The sequence below is a fragment of the Anabrus simplex genome, chromosome 7 (assembly GCF_040414725.1).
Source record: "Anabrus simplex isolate iqAnaSimp1 chromosome 7, ASM4041472v1, whole genome shotgun sequence".
In the NCBI taxonomy this organism is placed as follows: Eukaryota; Metazoa; Arthropoda; class Insecta; order Orthoptera; family Tettigoniidae; genus Anabrus; species Anabrus simplex.
In genome coordinates, this window is record NC_090271.1 from 73,280,163 (window position 1) to 73,301,762 (window position 21,600).

General features: G+C 38.5%; 1 protein-coding gene across 33 annotated transcripts in view; it reads right to left on the reverse strand.

Moving 5' to 3' along the window:
* Positions 1-21,600, reverse strand: part of LOC136877263 (protein bric-a-brac 2) — a 395,003-nt gene that overhangs the window by 315,900 nt on the left and 57,503 nt on the right. The gene's annotated exons all lie outside the window — the stretch shown is intronic.

Genomic DNA, 21,600 nt, shown 5'->3' on the forward strand with positions numbered 1-21,600 from the left:
TACTAGGAAAATTATTTATATTGTAAGTAATCTGCAAGGGATTAACCCCAATCGCTTCAAGTTTAATGGTTCCGTGCACTAGCTTAGAAATCAGATTTAAATTGCCCTCAACACAAGTAAACCAACCGGTCAATACTACTGAGCATCGCTCTGAAATAAATGCCATAAACGGAACAGCAACCAGAATTTTCTAGTGGCACAGTTTTCAGTGAAGCATCTAAAATTATTGTATTCTCCAATTATGATGTCAGATTACTTTTTGTGTGGTATGCATCAAAACATTCGGGTAAATGTAGAGGCAGTTAACATTTTCTGGGGTCTCAATAACTTTGGTCCAAAATAATTGGATGTGAGGCTTATGAACCTGGGATATCAGAATGCAGAGGGAAATGTAGGCTTTAATTTCATCCTCATTAGTGTCAACACTTCTGCAGGGCCAGCAGCAACTGCAAGAAATATCCCAATTGAACACTATTCAATATGGTACATGAGGATACTGTAACACAAAATAAGTGACTAGAAAGTGGTGGTACAAGTGTTAGTCTGATCCATTCAAAGAAAATGGGAATTCATTACTTCTATCAGAAATTATCTCTTCATTCTTTTCTATTTGGTTCCGATAATTATTCCGTAGCATAAATATTTTTTTCCTGTGCAATGTGGGAAACAACGGGTCCATAAACTCCAAAAATACAGGCAATTCCAAAATAGAATTAGCTAAATATTTGTCTCTCAGTTCTCCTGACATCCCTGGAGAGCATGCAAAATGGTGAATAACTGGTTGGTTATCACTATTACTAACCCACACCCAGTCACTATGTTTTGCTTTCGCATGTCTAGCTTTATATACGAGTTCACAGGCAGGCATATGAGATGAACTGTCATTTTCACTCAAAATCTCTTCTTCAGTGTAATCATAATCGCTGCCTAGAACACTTTCAATTAACACAGCAACAGCATTGCTGTCAATGGACTTTACTACACCCAGAGCCATAGCTAGGAGACCAACTGACAAATGATGAAAATGTTTCGTGCTTCCACTGGCTACAATTGGGCAATAAATTAATGTAGGATTTCTTACGAGAGCTGTCAACAAACCACATTAATGTTCTATTCATAGAAGTTCACACAAGGAAAACCCTTGCAGGCTTGGGCAAAATATACGCTAGGAGCATACATTTTGGCACCGTGCGTGAATGTCTCGTCCTTGGCCAATACAGGCTTGGCCAATGATCACGTGAACGACACATCAAAAGAGTTGAGTGGGTTAACAATGAGTCAACACTTTGCTTCAGATTCTCAAGTAAGTTTTTATTTATAAATATGTTCATGTTTTTGTACTGACACAGTAATGTACTCCTGAGTGATCAGAAGCAAGTGTATTTTTAGATTATTTTCATGCTACTTCAATTTATCTAACAAATTGAACTATTTGAAGATATTTCTGGAAATCTATTGTGTAAATTTTACTATCCTATTTGATTAAGGTATTACTATATCTAGATGCCTTTTAATATTCAGCATTAATTTATTATTTATTTATCATGCTGTTATTTCCCTTAATTTAAAAATATCTTTCCTTCAGTTTAAGGCTGATTATGTAATCTTCCTGATTAGTTCATTTCCATTATTGCACGGCATCTCTGTTCTTATTTGAAAGATGATTATGATGATGATGCTTGTTGTTTAAAGAGGCCTAAGGTCATCGGCCCCTAATGGTACGAGATGGAAGACATGAGATGATAATTAAAATTTTAAAATGCATCCACTGACTAGAGTTTAAAATAAATGGTGAAAAATGATTATGAAATTAAAACAATCAGTAGATCTAATTCGCAATGGCGTATTTTCTAATAAAATTATAGAAAAATACAGATGACAATGGAATAAGACATTGCCTGGGAGTACAGAGATAATTCAAGTTAGGAGTTAAAATAAAACATTAAAATACGCAAACACAAACTAAAATAGAGTCAATGGGATAAAAGCGCAGTTAACACAAATACACTAAGACACAGGACAATATTACACGATAGAAAAGACCACTATCCCTCATAAAACGGATGGTGAGGTCTGCTGACTGCTGATTGCTTGTCATCTTGCAGGATGAGGGAGATGGTACTCGGGAGTTTTAGACTACGGCGCAGATCGACCAGGACCACACACTCGGTACGGATGTGTGCCAAGGTAATATGATCGCTGCAGGTACACACCGGAGGGGGTTCTCCTTTCAGTAAATAGGAGTGCGTTACTATACCGTGGCCGATCCGAAGACAACATAATACCACTGCTTCCCTCCGAGAAGCCCGAAGGGAAGTCCTCCATACCTTCGCTGTACCTTTTATCGCTCTTAGCTTATCTGGAAGTGAATTGGCCTGCCACTCCATCTCCCAATGGGACATAACCAAATATCTTAGCTGAGAGCGAATACAACTTGCTGGAACCTTGTAAGGCAACAAGGGCAATGTAACTGCCTCCTTGGCAGCCTTATCTGCTAACTCGTTTCCCTCTACACCCATGTGCCACGTTGAAAGATTGATGTTTGATGTGCCAGATTCATTAAGATTAATTTTGGGAAATAGCTGGAATTTGTTGTACTATCTGCTGAACTTATTCCCCTACTATAAGAAGTATTTTCTTTTTCCGATGTGATAGATTTTCTATTTTCTTGGGATACCCTTATACAGAAGTTCAACTGCTACTTCAATTTTCGTTATCCATCTAAGTGTGATGTTATTTTGAGTTTTAAATGTGACTGATCACTTATTTATTTCCTAGAATAAATGTTAATCCTTAATTAATTTCAATTTAACCATACAGAATTAATTTATTGTCTGTCAACAATGTTTAATAGTGTTAAAGACACTCTACCTTTACCTGAAGGTTTTTATCTTTGAAAGACATCCTGTTAATTGTAATTCTCTCTCAATCCTATCCATGTACACTTCACAGGGTGTGGTGGCACGACACGTGTGGCTGAAGAGCTATCACAGGGCTCTTCTATCCTGCGCTAAAGGTGTCGCCTGATGTAGAGACCTCCCAACCAAACTATCTGGTCAAACCATCGTGCTGGAACTCTTCCTCGGGTTCTTGTTAACTGCACTTTGCGCTCTAAGATTAGCTTTCCATAGCTCCAGTCCTCAATTATATGTGGCCAAATTATCTCAAACAGGCCTGGCAAATCATCTTCATGAGCCTGTCCTTCATGTTAAGCTATTTTAGGACACAAGCATTTGTCCGGTGCTCGGTCCAGGATACTCTTAGAACACATCCACAGCAATACATCAACATTTCCATCACTTTAATCTTCCTCCTATCGGCTTTAACCCAACAGCGCGGAGCGACGTGTAGCGCGGAGCGACATGTAGCACGTCGTGCAGTAGCCATCTGCTGCTGTGGAGTGATGTGTCTGACACGCATTGCACTGCATCTGCATTGTCGCTCCATCTCGTAAATTTTCTTGGAAGTATGTTCGAGGTCTCTTCACAACCATTTAGATAAAGCTACATTCTTTCATGTCATGTATCTGTCGATCTATTTTAACGATTTTTTGCCAAGTTATGATGTGTAAAATTCATTGATTACACGCTCGTGTACTTTTCTCGCAATAGCGTCGGTAAACAAGGATAATTTCTCTAGCGATGCTATACAAGGCATGTTAAACAAGTGTTTTGGTGTTTATGGGGATAGTAGTTATAATTTTAGCGATGATTCTGATACAGTGATGTTGATATTGCTGAATTAGACGTGATGAGAATGAAATGATACAGAAGAGACTGTTGTCTCCAACACTATTCGTGCTAGATGTGTTAGTATACTTTTTACTGGGATGACACAGGTAAATATGTACGAAATAAACATTTTGTAAGATCTTTTCACCCCAAGGTTTAGCTCTAAATGTCGTGCAAGTAAAGTCTCCAACTTGAACTCGTCCAGCTGAGTGTAACAGAGACAAATCTCTACACTTAGTTTTACAAGTTCTGAGGAATGTTATTTCCATTTCGACCTAGGTTAAGGGAATTCATTTCAGTCAATGAAAAATCATATGTATGTTACCTTCGCCCACTTCATGTTGATGGAAATAGCATAAAACTAAATTTCAGGTCTTACTTCTCGAAAAATCATACCATTGTCATGCCCCTATTTGATTCACATCTTTAGACAAACTTCAATCCATATGCAAACTACCTCACTTGAATGACAATGAGACTAAACACATTATATTTGGTGGACCGAAAAGCTATTTCCAATATAATCAAAATTGGTTGGAAATTAACAGATATGGTATCATAAAACAGTTTGGTGCAAAAGTATGCTAGCTTTTTAAATGCCCAGTGAAAGCTCCTCCAGCATCCAGTGAATGCTAGATTTTTATTTTTGATAACTTTGAACACCAAAAATAATCAATAAATAATTCAGTTTAGGAAACCTTGACACACAAAATTACTTCAAACATTAATTGTTCATTCTCGCACCAGAGGGTGTATCTAAGATGATAGTAGACATTTGTCGAAAAACGTTGGAACTTCTTCCACTAGCAGTTTCAAAGTTTACATTAAAGATGGCCTTCCACAAGGCGCTAGTTTTAAATGCAAGGGGCGGGTGTATCATAAAACAGTTTGGTGCACAAGCATGCTAGTCTTAAAATGCCCAGTGAAAGCTCCTCCCGCATCCAGCGAAGGCTAGATTTTTAAATGCTCCCGCTCAGAAGAGTTAATTAAACAAGTTTCAAATGCATATGCGGCAATGGGGAAAACCACCCGAGTTTGGTGTTGTTACTGATGACTCTGTCTTTCCAGATCACGGTCATCTTTGTCGTCACATTGTGTGCCATTGCAAATGTCTCCTGATCTCATCTGAGCAGCCCCTGTTTGTTATCAGGGCAATGAAATAAACAAATCTGCTCACCAAATAAAAGCCTCCAATTTATCTCAGGTATGGCACATTGTTGTTTGCCCAGTTCACGATCATGACCCTTGTCTTGCCAAAAATGACCTCCATTCCACACTCCCCGCTGGCTCTTGTGAACCGGCCCATGACAATCTTATATCTCCCTGGCGCTCAATGCTATGATGAGGGAATCATCTACATATCTGAAGGTGCAGATTGCCTTTCTTCCTACTCGAATGCCTCCTTCCCAGACTTCTAACACCTTCCTCACAATGTGTTCTCAGCAAATATTATTCAGCAGAGGCGACAGAATGCACCCTTGTCCGATGCCAGCCTGGGTCTTGAATGGTCCCGAGAGAATATTGTTAACATGAAAATGGGACCTGTTGTTACCGTTAAGTGCCTTTACTAGATTTATGAACTTTCTGGATTTCCCATATCGTGCAGTATATCCCAGAGTACACCCCATCTCACTTTTTCAAAGGTTTTCATGAAGTCAAAGAAGCCCAGAAACACTGTGACATTGAATTCCTTGGCCTTTTTAATAACCTGATAAATATCCATGATCTGTTTTCATGTCCTTCCCAGGGACGAAGCCTCGCTGTTCCTCTGCAATCACTGGCAGCAGGAAATTCTTGAGCAGTTCACTGACGATGTGGAGGAGGACCCTGCTGGTATGTGGTATCAAGGCATGTTGCTGCAATCAATGGGTGCTCCCTTCTTGTAGATGGGGATGAAGATGACTGGCACCATTCGCATGGCCACTTTCCCATCTCCCAGACCTCCCACCACAGGTACAAATTCTTCCACTGCTTTAGGGGTTTCTGCCGTGATGCCATCCACTTCAGGTGACTTGTTCCACCAAAGATGTCTTACTTCATTTCCACCTCTGATATCATGATTGCTGGCTTTCTCTCTCTTCCGCTGGGGTATTTTGGTTTCTTGTGCCTCGCGTTGTATCATCGTTACATAGTTTCTCGCAGTATTATCTCCACACTTTGGCTATGCTTTTGGAATCTGTTTCCTTCTCCCCATTTGCATCAAAGATGACTTGGGTTATCACCTTGATCCACCTGGACCAAGTATTTAACTTTTCTGTAGAGCTCCCTGATTTCATGTTGGTCAGTATGGTGCTCCAAGTCTTGACAGATGTTTCTGGGTATTCTTGTCTTTCTCAGACCCTACCTCAATTCTTCTGTTTAGTTCCCTCAACTTAGCTTCGTTGTCTTCATGGGCTTCCCATTCAAACCTGAGCATCCTTCTTTCTTCAACCAGTTTCAGTATATAATTCGCCAGTGCTTTCTCTTCGTAACTGTAATCGATTTACTTTCTCAGCTACCTCTTTGATCCACCTTTTGACCTACTTTCAAGACTCCTTGCTGTCTTCAGTTGTGTAAGGTACTGCCACACTTTGGAGATGTAGATCACTGCTAAACGTTTCATCCTCCTGGTGGCGTGGAGTCTGAGCGTGAAGGTAGTGATGAGAAGTTGGTGATCTGAGCCACAGTCCACCCCTGGTTTGGCCTTGACATTCATGAAAGATATTCTCCACATCCCTCTCACCAACACAAAGTTGATCTGGCTCTTAAGCTTTTTGTTGGGACTAGGCCAAATAAATAGTCGGCTTGGGTGCTGTTGGAACAGAGTGTTTGCAATCTCCAGATTATGGTCTGTGGCAAACTGTAGTAGACAGTAGACCAGGTCTAAATTGACCTACAACATGTCGAAGTTGAAGGTCATCCTCTGTGCAGCCTACTTTCACGTTGTAGTTCCCTAAATGTACACAGGTTCCTTCATCAGAAATTTCTCAACCTTCTCTCCAATCTTGAAATACACCTGTTCTACATCATCATCCGAAGCATCCAAAGCAGCCATGCAGATCTGCAGCACATGAAGTTTTCCGGTTTCGCTTTCACCATCTACTATTCTGTCACTGACGGGCTCATATGTCAGAACGTACTTTGCCAGTCTGTTGCTCACTAAGACCGCCATTCCGTTATTGTATGTGTTCTTCCCTCTTCAGATAACACCATGTGGTTCTCAGCAGTGAAGTGTCCTTGGTCCTTCCAGTATGTCTCAGCTATGCCACATATGTTGATGTTCTCCCAAATCAGTTCTCACTCCAAGATGTGGAGTAGTAGGTCTCTTACATTCCAAGTCCCTTTTTTTCTTTTTTTTAACTTTCTTTTTTTCCAGGCTTGAAATGTCTCTCCAATTACATATTTTGCATGTTGGGCTTGGTTGCCTACACTAACCCACTCGGTAGCCCATTTCTCTCTGTCCGACTCAGACGTGGAACAGCGCCGGTTGCCAGCTCGGGTGCTTGGCAACATCAATCCATTATTGCTTCCTCTCCAGACATGCACACATGGGAACAAGATAATCAGGTGGTTTCCCTTTCTATGTCTGATTCTATGCCGTTGACTGGTTGATTAAGTTCCTATGCCTTCAAGGAAGATTTCTTATCCTAAGGCCAAGAGAATGGCCTGCGTCAATCTAGGACTGATTTGTTTGCTTATCCCGACAACCTCTCAGACCCCTCTGGCAGCCATCCTAATCTGGAGAACATGCACTGCCTGATAGAAATCAAAGGCAATTCCTCCACTGAGGGTCCATCACCTTCCTAAGAGAGCTCATCTGCCCGAAGGCATTGGCTCTCTCAGTAGTGACAGGTTATTTGTCACCGCCCAACACTTGGCACTGAGTTGATGGCTGTATGATCCACTTAATACCACAGCAGAGTTAAACCTTACATGTTATTAATTTTTTTCCTGTTTGATTTTAAACCGTTTTATTACTTCAACAATTATTTAAAGCAAAGTTTAGATTTTTTTTAAATTCGCTTTAGGTCCACTCCTCTTGCTGTTTATTTCAGCTTAGGTTATGTGTTACAACCTTCCACTGTTTTTATTGCTGCACAGGTGAGTATACAGTAGTTGGTAGCCCTTGCTCACTAAATTTGACAAAGACTTTCTTATTACATCAAGTTTCAGTATGGTACCATTTATTTGGCACATGTAGGCCTACTTACTGATTTCTTTTCATGTTCCAAGATATTAAAATGAAAAGTTTTTTTTTTTTTTTTCAATTTATTGTACATCACACTAACACAGATAGGTGTTATGGCAACGATAAGGGCTAGAGGTGGACAGAAAGTGGCCGTGACCTTAGTCAAGGTACAGCCCCGGCATTTGCCGGGTGTGAAAATGGAACACCACGGAAAAACATCGTCAAGGCTCCCGACAGTGGGGTTCAAACTCATTATCTCCCGGATGCAACCTCACAGCTGCGTGCCCCTACTGCACGACCAATTCGCCAGGTAGACTGAAGGTTTTCAACAGTTTCTGCATTAATAACAAGTCATCAGCACACATACTCACCTATTTACCCCACTGAATTCAACTTTGTCATTTTATACCTTTGTCTGTTTTCAGAGAATAGTCCACCTAAGTAGGGAAAAGTAACTTTTAAAATAAAACTCAACAATTTGTTTTTATGATAGGTAAAACATGACATTTTATTACTTTTATGGTATGTTTTAATTTATTAATGTCTTTCAGTTTCTAATTGTGTGGTTAATTGAACCTTTATGTAGAGGCTAAATTCATTTGATATTTCTCAATACTTTTAATAATTCCTGTTTGTTATGATGAAAAGTTATGAAAATAATTATAGTAAATGTTAATTCTAATGCTCTTTCTTCGCAGTAAAGTACTTATTTAGGTTATTAACAGTTTATTTAAGGTGTAATAAAGCAACAAATTTATTGCTGCAGGCCATGTAAACACGCGGCAAAAAATGTATAAAAGTTTCTCTAAATGAAAAGTGCGTGGCTCAATTTGAATAAAACTTAGTATGCAAAGCTAATACTGCACACCCTTTCAAGCTGCTATAAAATTTGTGTAAAATTTCAATAGATTAGTACGAAGCTGGTAGTAAAATACGCCGCGTGTTTACGGCGTTCTTGTGAACAGGCGACCAGGAAGTTCCCCGCTGCCGCAACATGCTGACGACAGGATTCAGTTAATGCGTCACACTGACTTATAAAGGGCGTATTTTAGAATAGCAATCAGTGTTCACACTGAGGTGATATTTAATAATGCCGCTTACTCACAAGGAACGTTGAGACTCCGTGGCTCAGGCGGCAGCCTCTTACTGCTGCGTTCCGTGTTTCAAATCCCGGTCACTCCATGTGATATTTGTGCTGGACAAAGCGGAGGCGGGACAGGGATATCTCCGGGTACTCCGGTTTTCCCTGTCAACTTTCATTCCAGCAACACTCTCCACTATCATTTCATTTCATCTGTCAGTTATTAATCAGAGCCCCAGAGGAGTGTGACAGCCTTCGGCAGCTGGCACAATTCCTATTCTCGCCGCAAGATGGGGGCTTCATTCATTCCATTCCTGACCTGGTCACTGACTGGAAAATAGGTTGTAGGTTTTCATTTTTCACTCACAAGGAACGTTGTAAACGGTATCGCGAGAAGAAAAATAACACCTGCCCAGTTACACGTACGCCGCCAAAAGGTACGAGAATCGGGGAAGAAACACAAAACTCAGAAAAAACTTCAGGGCTTATCAACAGTTACTTCCTGTTCTACAAGTCCAACAACACCAGAACCGAGTACGCCAACGTCTGATTATAAATGCAAACAAACATCGGGGAAAGTTGCAAAGCATTCGGCGCAGGCTTTACCAGTGAGTCCGTGGAAGAAACAGCAAGTTGTTTCTCCGCTCAGTGTAAAATTTGGTGTAAGTTCATCTACCTCCGGCAAGCGTAGGAAGTCTTCACTTCCAAATCAAGAAGTTCTTGTATTTCTCAATCCGGATGATATCAGTTGGCCATCTCCTCGAGCAATAGACTTCATCTCCGTAAAGGACAGTTCTGGAGAAAAATTTAAAAAACAAACGAGTCATGTGCGTCACAACGCAAGACACATTCTAAGTTTTTAAACAAGAATACCCACATCACGCAATCGGTCGGTCTTCATTTTGTAGACTTCGAGCAAAGTACATTTCTGTGCACTACCAGGAACAGATGATTTTCATGATGTGGAGCCATTCAAAAATATATAGTTTACGCAAGAAAATATTATTCTGAAACTACTACCACACACTCTCTACATCCAGACTATAAGATTGAAGTAGATGACAAACATCCACCCCCGTGATACGGGTTTTATAGTGGGTGACTTCGCACTTGGAAAATACAGTGGAAAGAAACATTCAAAATATTATGTTTGTACCACAACTGAAAGTAATGGTGATATTTATTTTGTAACAAATTTTTGCAAGTGCAACAATGAAGCTGAACTGTTTTGTGAATAGAGGATTTGATCCCGGGATCCCGGCCGCTTTTCAATCCCATAGTTTTTGGGATTAAGTTTTTCAGATCCTGGGATTTTCAGGATTGACATCATTTACAAAATTTCCAAAACAGATTATGTGAAGCGAAACTCTCAGGACGTTTGAACCAGTGCAGTTGGAAGAGTCTGATTTCGAGCTCATCGATGAAATCATTTAAGTCTTGGGTCCAGTCAAATTAACTGTAGAAGCACTCTGTCGCAATGATGTGAATTTATGCACAGCTGATACTGGCCTTAAGTTTCTTTTTAAGCAGTTAAATGACAATAGTTCCGAGTTGGCTTCTAAATTCAAGATACATGTGCAAAAGCGCATGAAAGATCACCGAAGAAATGAGTCGAGTGGCGTATTATGATACCTACAAAATCCTCATAGCAACAATATGGAGCTGGCTTTCGATGATGAAATAAAGCGTACATTTTCAAGTCCGAGCAAAGTCCTGATAACAAACCAGATTAGTTTCTTTAATTGAAAGATTAAATGGTAAAAAAAAAAAAGAGAATGACGAAGAGGAAGAACAAAATATGCAAGTCGAACCTACAAATACAGAAAAAAGGGATTTGAGCCTCAAAGAAAAGCTTCAATTGGAAATAGAAAACAGCATGAAAATTATGTCTCCTGAAGCATCAAATGAAAATTAATTTTCCAGAATTGTTAAAAAGGAAATAAACCTATATGAGTCTTCAAATTCTACTTGGAGCTGTAAACTAGAGCAGGCTTATAAGTATTTAGTAACGATTCCTCCAACTTCTATCGAACCTGAACACGCTTTCTCAGCAGCTGCATATATGTGCAACAAACTGAGAAGCAGGCTTGCTGACGAGACACTGGATGCGTTGTTATTTCTCAGATCATATTTTCACAATTCAAATTAAAATGTTCCTATTAAATTAGTTTTCTTTATATTTATGAGAAATGTGACTGATTAATGTTATTTTTAAATACTTTTTGCTAAGAAATTTTCTACCTATTTATTATGTTGTTACATGAAAGTCGTCTATTTAGTCTATGTTCAGAGAGATTGTTGTTAATTTCCAAATTTTATTTGCATAGTTTGTTACAAAAGGTTTTTTTTTTTTAATTTATGTAACTTTAAAGAGATCTCATTGGTTCATGGAAAAGAATAATTTTAACACAGAGACTGAGAGATTTTAAATCTGGTTAGTCTGACTCAAAGTCTGATTAGTTAAGAGTGATTAGATTAACTAGGTGTATACCATAAAATATGTTGATTTTGTCTACATTTTTATTTGATGAATAAACAGCTGATTTCTGCAAGATTATCTTATTTTTTATTTGTAACCTTCAATCCTGGGATAATCCCGGCATCCCGAGACTGACCAAGTGTAATCCCGAAATCCCAGGATTAGAATTCCCTATTTGTGAACCTTCGACGAAAGATGAGTGCTTTTTAAATGTAAGTGAAATCGAAAGAGAATTACCGGTGACTCATTTTACTCGTGGGAAATGGTATTTTTCGAGCCTATACCAGAAACAGAATGAACAAGAATTCTTTTTTCATTTTAGTAATATTTTTCTGATCAAGCTTTCATTCAAACTATAGGCTACCTAAGCGTTGAATGTTCAGTTATTTTAAAATATTTTAGTTCATTTTACATTCACTGTTATTAGTGTTAAATAAATGTGTGACAATTCATAAAAAACACTTTATTAAGTAGGCCACATGTCAGTACCAGTAGTTATATACCTTATTATTATTATTATTATTATTATTATTATTATTATTATTATTATTATTATTATTATTATGAGGAATGAAGCTAGTTTTATGTGACCTATAATCATAAGCCACGGGATCTCATTTTTTACGCAAAATTCGAACCACCAGACGCAACTTACACCACAAAAATCACAAGTGCATTAATCGGGAGTCAAACCCAGTCCGCTGCGCCATCACACCAATTCTTTATTATTGCGTACTGCAATATTAAATATACATTTATCATTCAGTGATCGTATTTGATGCAGAGTTTAAGATTTATTAGCCCCTCATGCCAGGTCACCATAGCACATTCGCGTGTGTAATCCCACGACGCTGTCAAGTAAACACGCGACGATCACCTCTACCTACATTACGCAGACATTACGCAACTTACACATTTGTTTACTTTTTGCAAAATGTACCTTTGTCCTTGTTGTAAACAATACCTTGAAATTATCAATAAAAGTTGCCACAATTCGCAGAATTTAGAAAAAACGTAAAGGTATGTAATAAAGTCAAAAGCACGTTCCGATCGCTATGTTTAAAATTTTATAAAATCGCATGCATCAGGTTTACAACAATGAAATTTGTGGAGGTTGTTAAGTATCATCTAGACGTTTTTATGCACAAATCAAATTTGTTTAGATGGTAAGTTTCACATATATGTCAAAAACATATGTACAAAATCTAAAGATGTGACGGCTGGAATTGGCCCTTTCAAAACACTTGGCAGACAATGAAGATGAAATCTGAACTTGTGTAACCAATCCAAACAAAGAACACTTTCTAACATTAACTCTTAGTGCAGCATGATTATTAACATGAATGTCGTTTGGGCTTGTAAGAACTTAAACTTCTTTCCCATATCCCTCCAGTAATAATCTTTTCATTTGGTCATGTATCACATGCTTCCTCCAGATCTAAGAAACACAAGTAGGATATAATTAACTCCAGAAAGAGCTAATTTTCTGTAAATATTTGGCTAATGTATTTTGGAAAGAATGCCAGAAAACAGTTAACATTATTCTCCATGGACATTTTACAAGAAAATTATCACTAGAATTTTAACAGACCGAGATATTTGGAATCTGCACATCTGTTAAAAAATGCAGCAATGATCCATACCTATGTAAATAAAATTTTAATTTTGTTTCTACACTTCAAATTTTTGCCTCTCACTTCATCTACAGCTTGAGTTACGTATACGTAAAAGACATGCTTGGTTCAATTTCTGCCTGGTGATATCACAGGAAAATGGCTGAATAGAATTTCTTGAAACTTAGTACATGGATAACTGAGGTGTACATTACAGGTATTCATTCGTTAGCACACAGCAGGAAATGTCAATTTTTTCCATAATATTCATTGTATTGAAATATTGTATATAATAAAATTTGTGCAATATTTAATTCCTGATATTTCATGGTTTGTGTATTTTTACTGAACGAGAATGACAAGAAAGATATTTGTGAACACTATTTTCACCAACTTTCAGATATCTCTGGAAATATTACTTGTATCTAAAAAGTTATTTCAACTGTGAATCAGTTATGTCTCAAATTTTTACCATACAAACTATAATAATTGAGATATTCACGAGTTTGGATTTTTATTGTCTTCAAGAGTGGGGGTTGAAAGCCTAGGTTCGTCGCCATAAGACCTGTCTGTATCGGTGCGACGTAATGCCACTAGCAAAAAACAAAAAAGCCTAGGACTCGAATATCCTAATATCACCAAACCAGGAGGAAAGAGAAATAGGATTACAATTTCTCAAACCCCTATCTAAAATAACATTATACTGACTTTATTATTGTTAGATGGCGAATCTATGGCTCCAGGCTCTCTTACACTTATTGCTTATTGTCAATGTTTTTCTTTTCAGTTCTTTATTTATACAGCTGAAGAGGACCATTAAGTGGTCGAAACATGTCCTGTAAGTTTTAATTTTATTCAATTTTGCCTGAGGCATTAATAAAGTATCGATTAGGTGGTTATTTATACTTACTTCTTGATGTTTAAGTTAGGCAATACAATGGTGCAGGACTGTGTACATTAATCATATTAATAACATACATAGGGATCTTCTACATATCACTTGCCACTGCCGTTACTTTTCAGCAATAACAGTAATTTCCCCAACAAATTGAATAGTTCCATATGTTGTTTGGAATATCCAAAATAATTATTGTTTACAGTACAGTGTCAGATCTAGAAGCTTAAGCTCTACACCTGGGCCGTACAAAAAAAAAAAAAAAAAAAATCAGTAATCGGGATATTTATGGCGAAGAAGCTACTGCAAATTACGCCTACGCCAGCGTAATTTACAGTGTACGTATGGCCGGTTACGTCTCAAAACTCACGTGCAAAAATTAGTAGCAAATGGTATCAAAACTCACGACTGCAAACTAATAGCTAAATTAATATTCCAATGAGTCTCAAAATCCACGACTCCGGATAGCAGGTGCCTGCGATGACGGCAGGAGGGGTGAGGTGAGCGGTGACTCACTGACCACAGGCCTCTCCTGAGGCCACAATACCATTAACATTAAATTTATATCAAAAGGAAAAATACGTTATATTACCTTTAAGACCACAGAAAAATGTTTTGATGATGATAATAATAATAATAATAATAATAATAATACACCTCTGTGTCATTCACCGACCATTATTTTCCCCTGTGTGTTGGGGTGGCAGAGTAACATCCACAGTATCCTCTGCCTATCGTAAGAGCTGACTAAAAGGGGCCCCAGGGGTACTTACATTTTTTAGAAAAGGCCCTTGTCTTTCTTTGCCCGAAACCTTCATTTTCTCGAAGTATGGGCCACCTTCCATTTTTTCCCTCTGATTAGTATTAATAGAGGATGGTTGCCAAGTTGCACTCCCTCTTAAAACAGTAATCACCACCACCACCTTTTCCTTCATTGTTTTCAACACTTATTGATTTTTAATGAACCTTTCCACATTTTCTTGGCTGGGGAAAGAACCACCATCATAAAATATCATCAACATCAGCGCTGTGGAGTCTTTTTTAAGTCATATAGCAACAGAACGTCAAAGATAGCGATTGGCTACTTCGCTATATTTCAGATAAAATTCTGACACATTTTAATTTATGATTTTATAAATTTGGTGAGCCAAATAGTCAATACTACAAGTATATAACATTGCGTATCGTGTAATCGCGTGGGGGCGTGATGTAATATATTAATCTATGCTAAGTAAGGCATCTGGGAGTACATGACTCAGTCATACGTGTGGAGCATGAGTTCATATTATTTTCGGAAAGCGTATCAGAGACCGTTCATCATACTCGCCCACTTTCTGAAGGGAATGAAGATAAGTAATTTAATTTCCCTGCGATGAGATTCATGACCAAATTAATCTCTAATGAAACTAAATGAGTGAATTAACAATCGTAATATTTAATATCGGTAAAATAAAGTTTCTTATATAAGTAAATGCCGTCTTCTGGCCTCATAATAGAACTAAGCCCCGGTAATTACTACCAACTGAAAATTTATTTTAACTAGCAGCAGACAATATACCTACTTTAATTTTATGTCGTCCGGCTGCATGGATACATGGTTAGCATGCTGGTCTGTGGTCCAATGGGTCCAGGGAGTCCCAGGTTCGACTCCTGGCCGGGATTTTCACTTTCATTGGTTAATTCCTATGGCTCGGAACGGAGTGTTTGTGCCGTCTTCAGCATTGGACTTCATGGATTGCAAAAAAAGAGGCGTATTTCTATTTTTCATCTATTCACATAATTCAATCGATTATCCATCCGACACACTTACACCGAAAAATGTATTCATGACGCAACCGATTATTCTACGCGATATAACTGAATGATATTTGAAATTCATTTGATTGTTTATTCCATTATTTAAATAACCGGATGGAAGCTATTTGATTTTTAAAAAATATCCGATTATATCATCACTACTAGGGTGGGCACATATCCATTCAAAGAAGAACTGGTCCTGCTCGTGAGGTTTGAGACTGGCCCAGATAGAGAAACCTATTCTTGCTAATCCTCTTCTTAGAATTCGTGAATTTTGATACTCGTGAGTTTTGAGACTCGTGGGTTCTGAGACGACACACTGATGGCCAATGGGTATTCTTTCTATAACTTTTGAAATGAATTCTGTAAAATTTCATTCGCATAAGATTTAGGTTGGCTGGAAAAAAAAGAAACATCGCTACAGTCTAACTGGGGAAAGGAGTAACTCACCCCTTCACCGTGGAACAAAAACCTTCGCCAGAATTATGATCTATAATTAGACTGGAGCTCGTTCATATAGTTTTATCTTAGAAATCACCACTACAGTATTTACAGACGAAGGCTAGTAAAATCCTGAGGGGATGATTACACTGTCGTTACTTTCTGTACAATAATGAATAAAGTCATAACAATTCAATCGTTTGTGTTCCTGGGTTAAAATACATGCTTGTACTGCCAGGGAACTGCTCCTTCATTAACAAAATGATTCCTGAGACGATCCCTCATGTTCTTGGCCAACTGTGTCGAGTTGGTCCCCCCATATTTCTCCAAATTGCCAAGTTCTCTCAGAATTAATGCCGATGCCCCGAGTGTATCTCTCCTACTAAGCCAGCCTCTTACCCATTCCCTTTTTTCCTCATTTACTTCTTCTTCTAACGCTTCACTAACCTCTTGCAGTAATATGTTTGTTAATGTCTTTAAACACTTCCTTACGATGTGCTTACATCTTGACATGGTGCTACTACTGTACTCTACTCTACTGTATGACTCTACTCCCGTATGAACGATACGAGTGTCAACTCTACCAGACAGCGGTAGAGTAGAGTAACGTGGCTACTCTACTAACTACTCTACTCGCCTCGCTACTCTACCCGTGTAAACCAGCCCTAAATGAAATCGGCATTAATGAAGAAACCATAAAAGGCAGAATAAATATCAGAACCTTAATTCACAACAAACACAAATTTTCTGTAAATCCCACCCGACTAAATACAGGATGGATTGAACAACGCACTGTGCCATACCAGAGCCAGGAATCAATGATCCAGGCATATATATTCAAAATTTTATTAAACAAGTTCTGTATTTGGCACACGCGGATCTGAGAGGGGAACATGTGAGCAATGAACCCATGGAAAGTTCCATCCAAGGAGCGAGTGTGACAGAGATAACTGTGCAATAGTGATGGGCGATATTTCACGAACTGTGATTTTTTCACTGATATCAAGAAATCACAAGTAACGACTGTTACTGTCTACGCTATCACTGTGATCAGTCGTGATTTCACTTCAAGTGATCATCGTGCGCCCTCTTAACTTCATATACAGAACTAGAATGTTGCTACCTAAACTGTGACTGTGATCGATGTTGTGATCAGTCGTGATATCACGACATGTGCTGCCGCAACGGTATCCATGCGAAGCGATGCGTTCAAGGAAGCAGCATCGCCATGATTACCAACAGTCTGGACATTTGTTGATTTAATTTTTTAAGGACGTCAACATATCGTTCAGTATGTAATGTATTTGTAGGAATTGAGCACATTCCTCCCGAATATATTAACAACTGAAACACTTATAATCCTCGGCATCGCTTGCAATATCAGTTTCAGGAATTTGTTAGTTGACTCGCAGTGTGGTATTATTTTTAAGCGCGCGTTCAAAAAAATCGTGGTACACGGGACTCTCCTAGAATAATAACAAACATGTATTTCTCCTGTATTTTGGAATGCCCGGGGGCATATTGTCACTGAAGTATTAGGAGGCAAGTTGACTGAAATGACGTTTTCTAGAAAAAGGAAGAACAGTGACCTGTAGCAGTCCTTTAAAGAAGTGGATGAAAATTTCACAATATGTAATATGAGCAAACAGAAATTGTCTTAAAAAAGAAGTACTTCAAATCTGAATAATCATTTGGAATACAAGCACCTCTCACTTGCTTTGCCAGAAAGCAGTAGTCAACAATCGGCATGTATCTGATGATACAGACCTGGGATTTTAGACTCTAAAAAAATGTTTTAGGCACCTAAAATGGCCTTTTAAACAAGTAAATAGGTTTTTAAAAGAGAATATAGGCACTTCAAATATGCTTTAAAAATAGGCAGAAAATCGACTTTAAAATATGACAATATAGACCTACACTGTAATGTGATATTTTTTTTACGTTAAGTACAGTAATGTGGTATAGGCTACGCTTTCTAAATAGGAATAGTTGCAAAATGAAGGCATAATTAAACAGGTGTTTATTACAAACAGCTATGGATTAGGAAACAAAAAATTTTCATCAGTACTGTACTAAAATTAAATTAAATGCGTAGTACTGGTATGCGTATTTATTTGTGAGGAACATTCCTACTGTACTTTTCAGTCATAGTTTGCTTTACAGCACATAACAATAATCTTCTCCAAATTTTCCACAGTCAGGCTGCGTCTTTTGTCTGTTAAAACAATTTTTAAAACAGAAAAAATGTGCTCTACACTCACAGATGTTGGAGGGGCATAGCAAAATTTACCTACATTTTTCAGTTCAATTTCACTAGGTAGGTCTACTTTTCCCCATCCATTACCTGATATATCCTTTCCTGCACTGAATTACCTAGATTCTTCTGCAATACACTAGCCCACCTGTCTTTTATTTTATCCCTTACTTTACCCCTAGTACTTTGTATAATATTCTCAGCTTCCTCAATTACAAAATATATCTGTTTGAGGCTCTACTTTTTTTCCTATTTTTGTAATAATTGACTGGAAGAAATGAAAAATTTGCCTGAATATATGCAATGTCTCTCTGAACACTGGAATAATCCTTTAGCAGATCTTTGCCCATACGACACACATGCAGAGTTGTCTGTTAAAGGCATATTGTCTATCACAGATGTTCGATATAATACAGGGCAGCTTCCATTGAGGAACCCCAACAGCTGATGATTGGCTGTGGTGGAAAAGAATAGAGGGGAATTTCTCTCAGAAGATGGCTATTCTTGATGGAAGCTTACAGAACACTCTCTTCGTTGTTGAAATCAGATTATTTACTGCAGGCAACTTGGCCCTAACTATTTCTGTGAGTCTGTGCAAGGCATGGGCCATGCAAGTAACATGGACATTAAAGAAGGGTAGAAAGTTTTAACGAGAGGTAGAGTAGCAATCATGTAGGAAGCAGCATTGGAGACAAGGAGAAGGTCTTTATAATCATCAACACTCCCAGGATACAACAACTGGAACCCCTTGTTGATGATGTACACAATGCTTTGCTCTATTTTCTGAAGCTGCTGAGAACAAAGGAGAGCAGTAAATGCCAATTGGGTTCCAGTTTTCCTACTACAAGATTAGCAATGTACCTGCCCACAGAGTTGCTGGTTTTGTCCACATACAACCCTATGTCAGGACTCCCAAATATCCTCTGTGACTGGCAAAATTACCTCCTATATCCAAGTAGTTTTTCTTTAATGTAGATGTTGAAAGTATGTGTTGTTGGTGTATTTCTGTAAACAAATCTCTGAAAACATGACTATGCACAGAATTCCAGGGGATATTTTCAGCAACTAGGGCTCTAAACATATGAGCATAGAAACTACTGTGGATTGTGGGAGGTATACTTTGTGTGAGCAGAGTCTGTCCAGTGTTACTTTTCATGGTTGATTTTGCTTTGTGACTAGCACTATCAGCATGCTCTTGTGAAATCTAAAACACAATAATGTGATGAAAATTAGACTAAGATAAGGAATAGCTAATGATTAAAATTTGTAATTTTGAATTATTTCATTTAAACCACTACTACTCTAAAGTTAATTAAGAACAAGAACACTCCAGGCCTCGAAAGGTCTTGGCTTTCATTTACAGCTGCTGCGCAGCTCTAGGCTTGCAGATATTAGATAGCCGTGTGGTCAGCACGTCACATCCCTCAAGTGTATTGCCGTGCCTTTTAGACCGCTCCTCATTGTAGCTTCCCAATTGCCCTCACGCAGCTGGGTCAACGCCTTTCCATACCATATATTTTTCTAAATTACTGCCGGTACTGGTATCTAGGGAAAGGTGCACTGGTATCGTTAACCTTACATTAGGTGGCTGGGAATAGTCATTCATCATTATATTTTTCACTTATGCCAGATAAATGTGTAGAATTTCATTTCCTAGCACATACCAAATAATCGGTTACAGTATAAAACACGACTGTTACCAATGTTGATCCTATTTTTTCCTTGACATATTGGTTGAACTTCGGCATGTCTACAAAAAACGAATGTAAATAATAAAATGATTATGTTTGTACGCCTAGAAGTAAATTGGCAACGACCGTGTCTGTAATGCAACCAAAATGTAGGCTTGTTTATTAAATGCAAACCCTTAGGTTGCTGATTTTCTTATAAATGTTTACACAGAGATAGCCTAGTCACAATAACAAGGCATTCTCTTGATCACAAGCTACAAATAACAAGCACCAAGCAGCACGGACGATGCGGTGATTGTGATCACGTCACGACTAAAAATCACTGATATCAGAAAATCACGATATCAAATCACTCTGTGACTCACAAATCACGGTATCGCTCATCACTACTGTGCAACGGAAAAAGAAGAGGGCAGGTCTCGATCGCGTACCACGTGATAATACTGTGGGGACTAGTGATGGGTCGTTCATGAACGAACTGACTCTTTTGAACGACTCATTGGAGAGAGCTAGCTCAGAGCTAGCTCTCTCAATGAGAGTCGACTCTTGTAAGAGCTAGCTCCCTCCTTGCTCCTTGAGAGCTAGCACGAGCCGACTCTTTTATCAACAGCTAGTCGTTCAATTACGAGTCGGCTCTTGCATGAGCTAGCTCCCTCCTTGCTCCCTGAGAGCTAGCACGAGCCGACTCTTTTATCAGCAGCGACTCCAAGAAAGAGCTAGCTCGTCACATCGACTCTCGTTCATTTCTAGCCAATGCCATGCCTCAGATAATCACGTGACGTACTGAAGCCGCTTTCTTTTTTAAAGGCTGCCCAGTCTAGCCTCTTCCCGCATTCAGTCAGTGCTCTGAGTGCAGTGGTTCTGGTCTGTTTGTTAGGTACGTTTTTGTGCCATAGTTCTGGCAACTTGCAACGTAACGAAACAATGAAATGAAATAAACAACATGTTATTGAGCAATACTTACCTGTTCACTTCCTGTATGCACTCATAATCTATGAAGGATGTAGGGCCTAGTTTAGATCCAGTAGGTTAGGAGCAAATAAACGACACGAAGTTCGGGTTAACTAACCTCAACTAAGCACGAACAAACAGTCGCTATCCAGAATACTGAATATACCACTCGGCAAGTGGAAACGGCGTAGTTTTATTCTGTCTGAAATAATTAAGAAATACGCTGACAAATCCTCATCTGTTTCTTAAATGAGTTCGTAGTTATGAATTAACATATTGCCAAAATCTTTCGGTTTTACGGTACAGTGGATAAAATAATATACCGTAGTTTTAAATCGAATTAAGGCAAATAGAAAATAACACTAGTTTTGGCTTTAAAATATAGGCTAAATAACTCATACCAACGTGTATACCGCAGTACATTTTCAAATAATTATTTATTGACATGTAAGAAGTCCGACTCCTTAGCTGGATGGTCAGCATTGAGACCCTCGCTGCA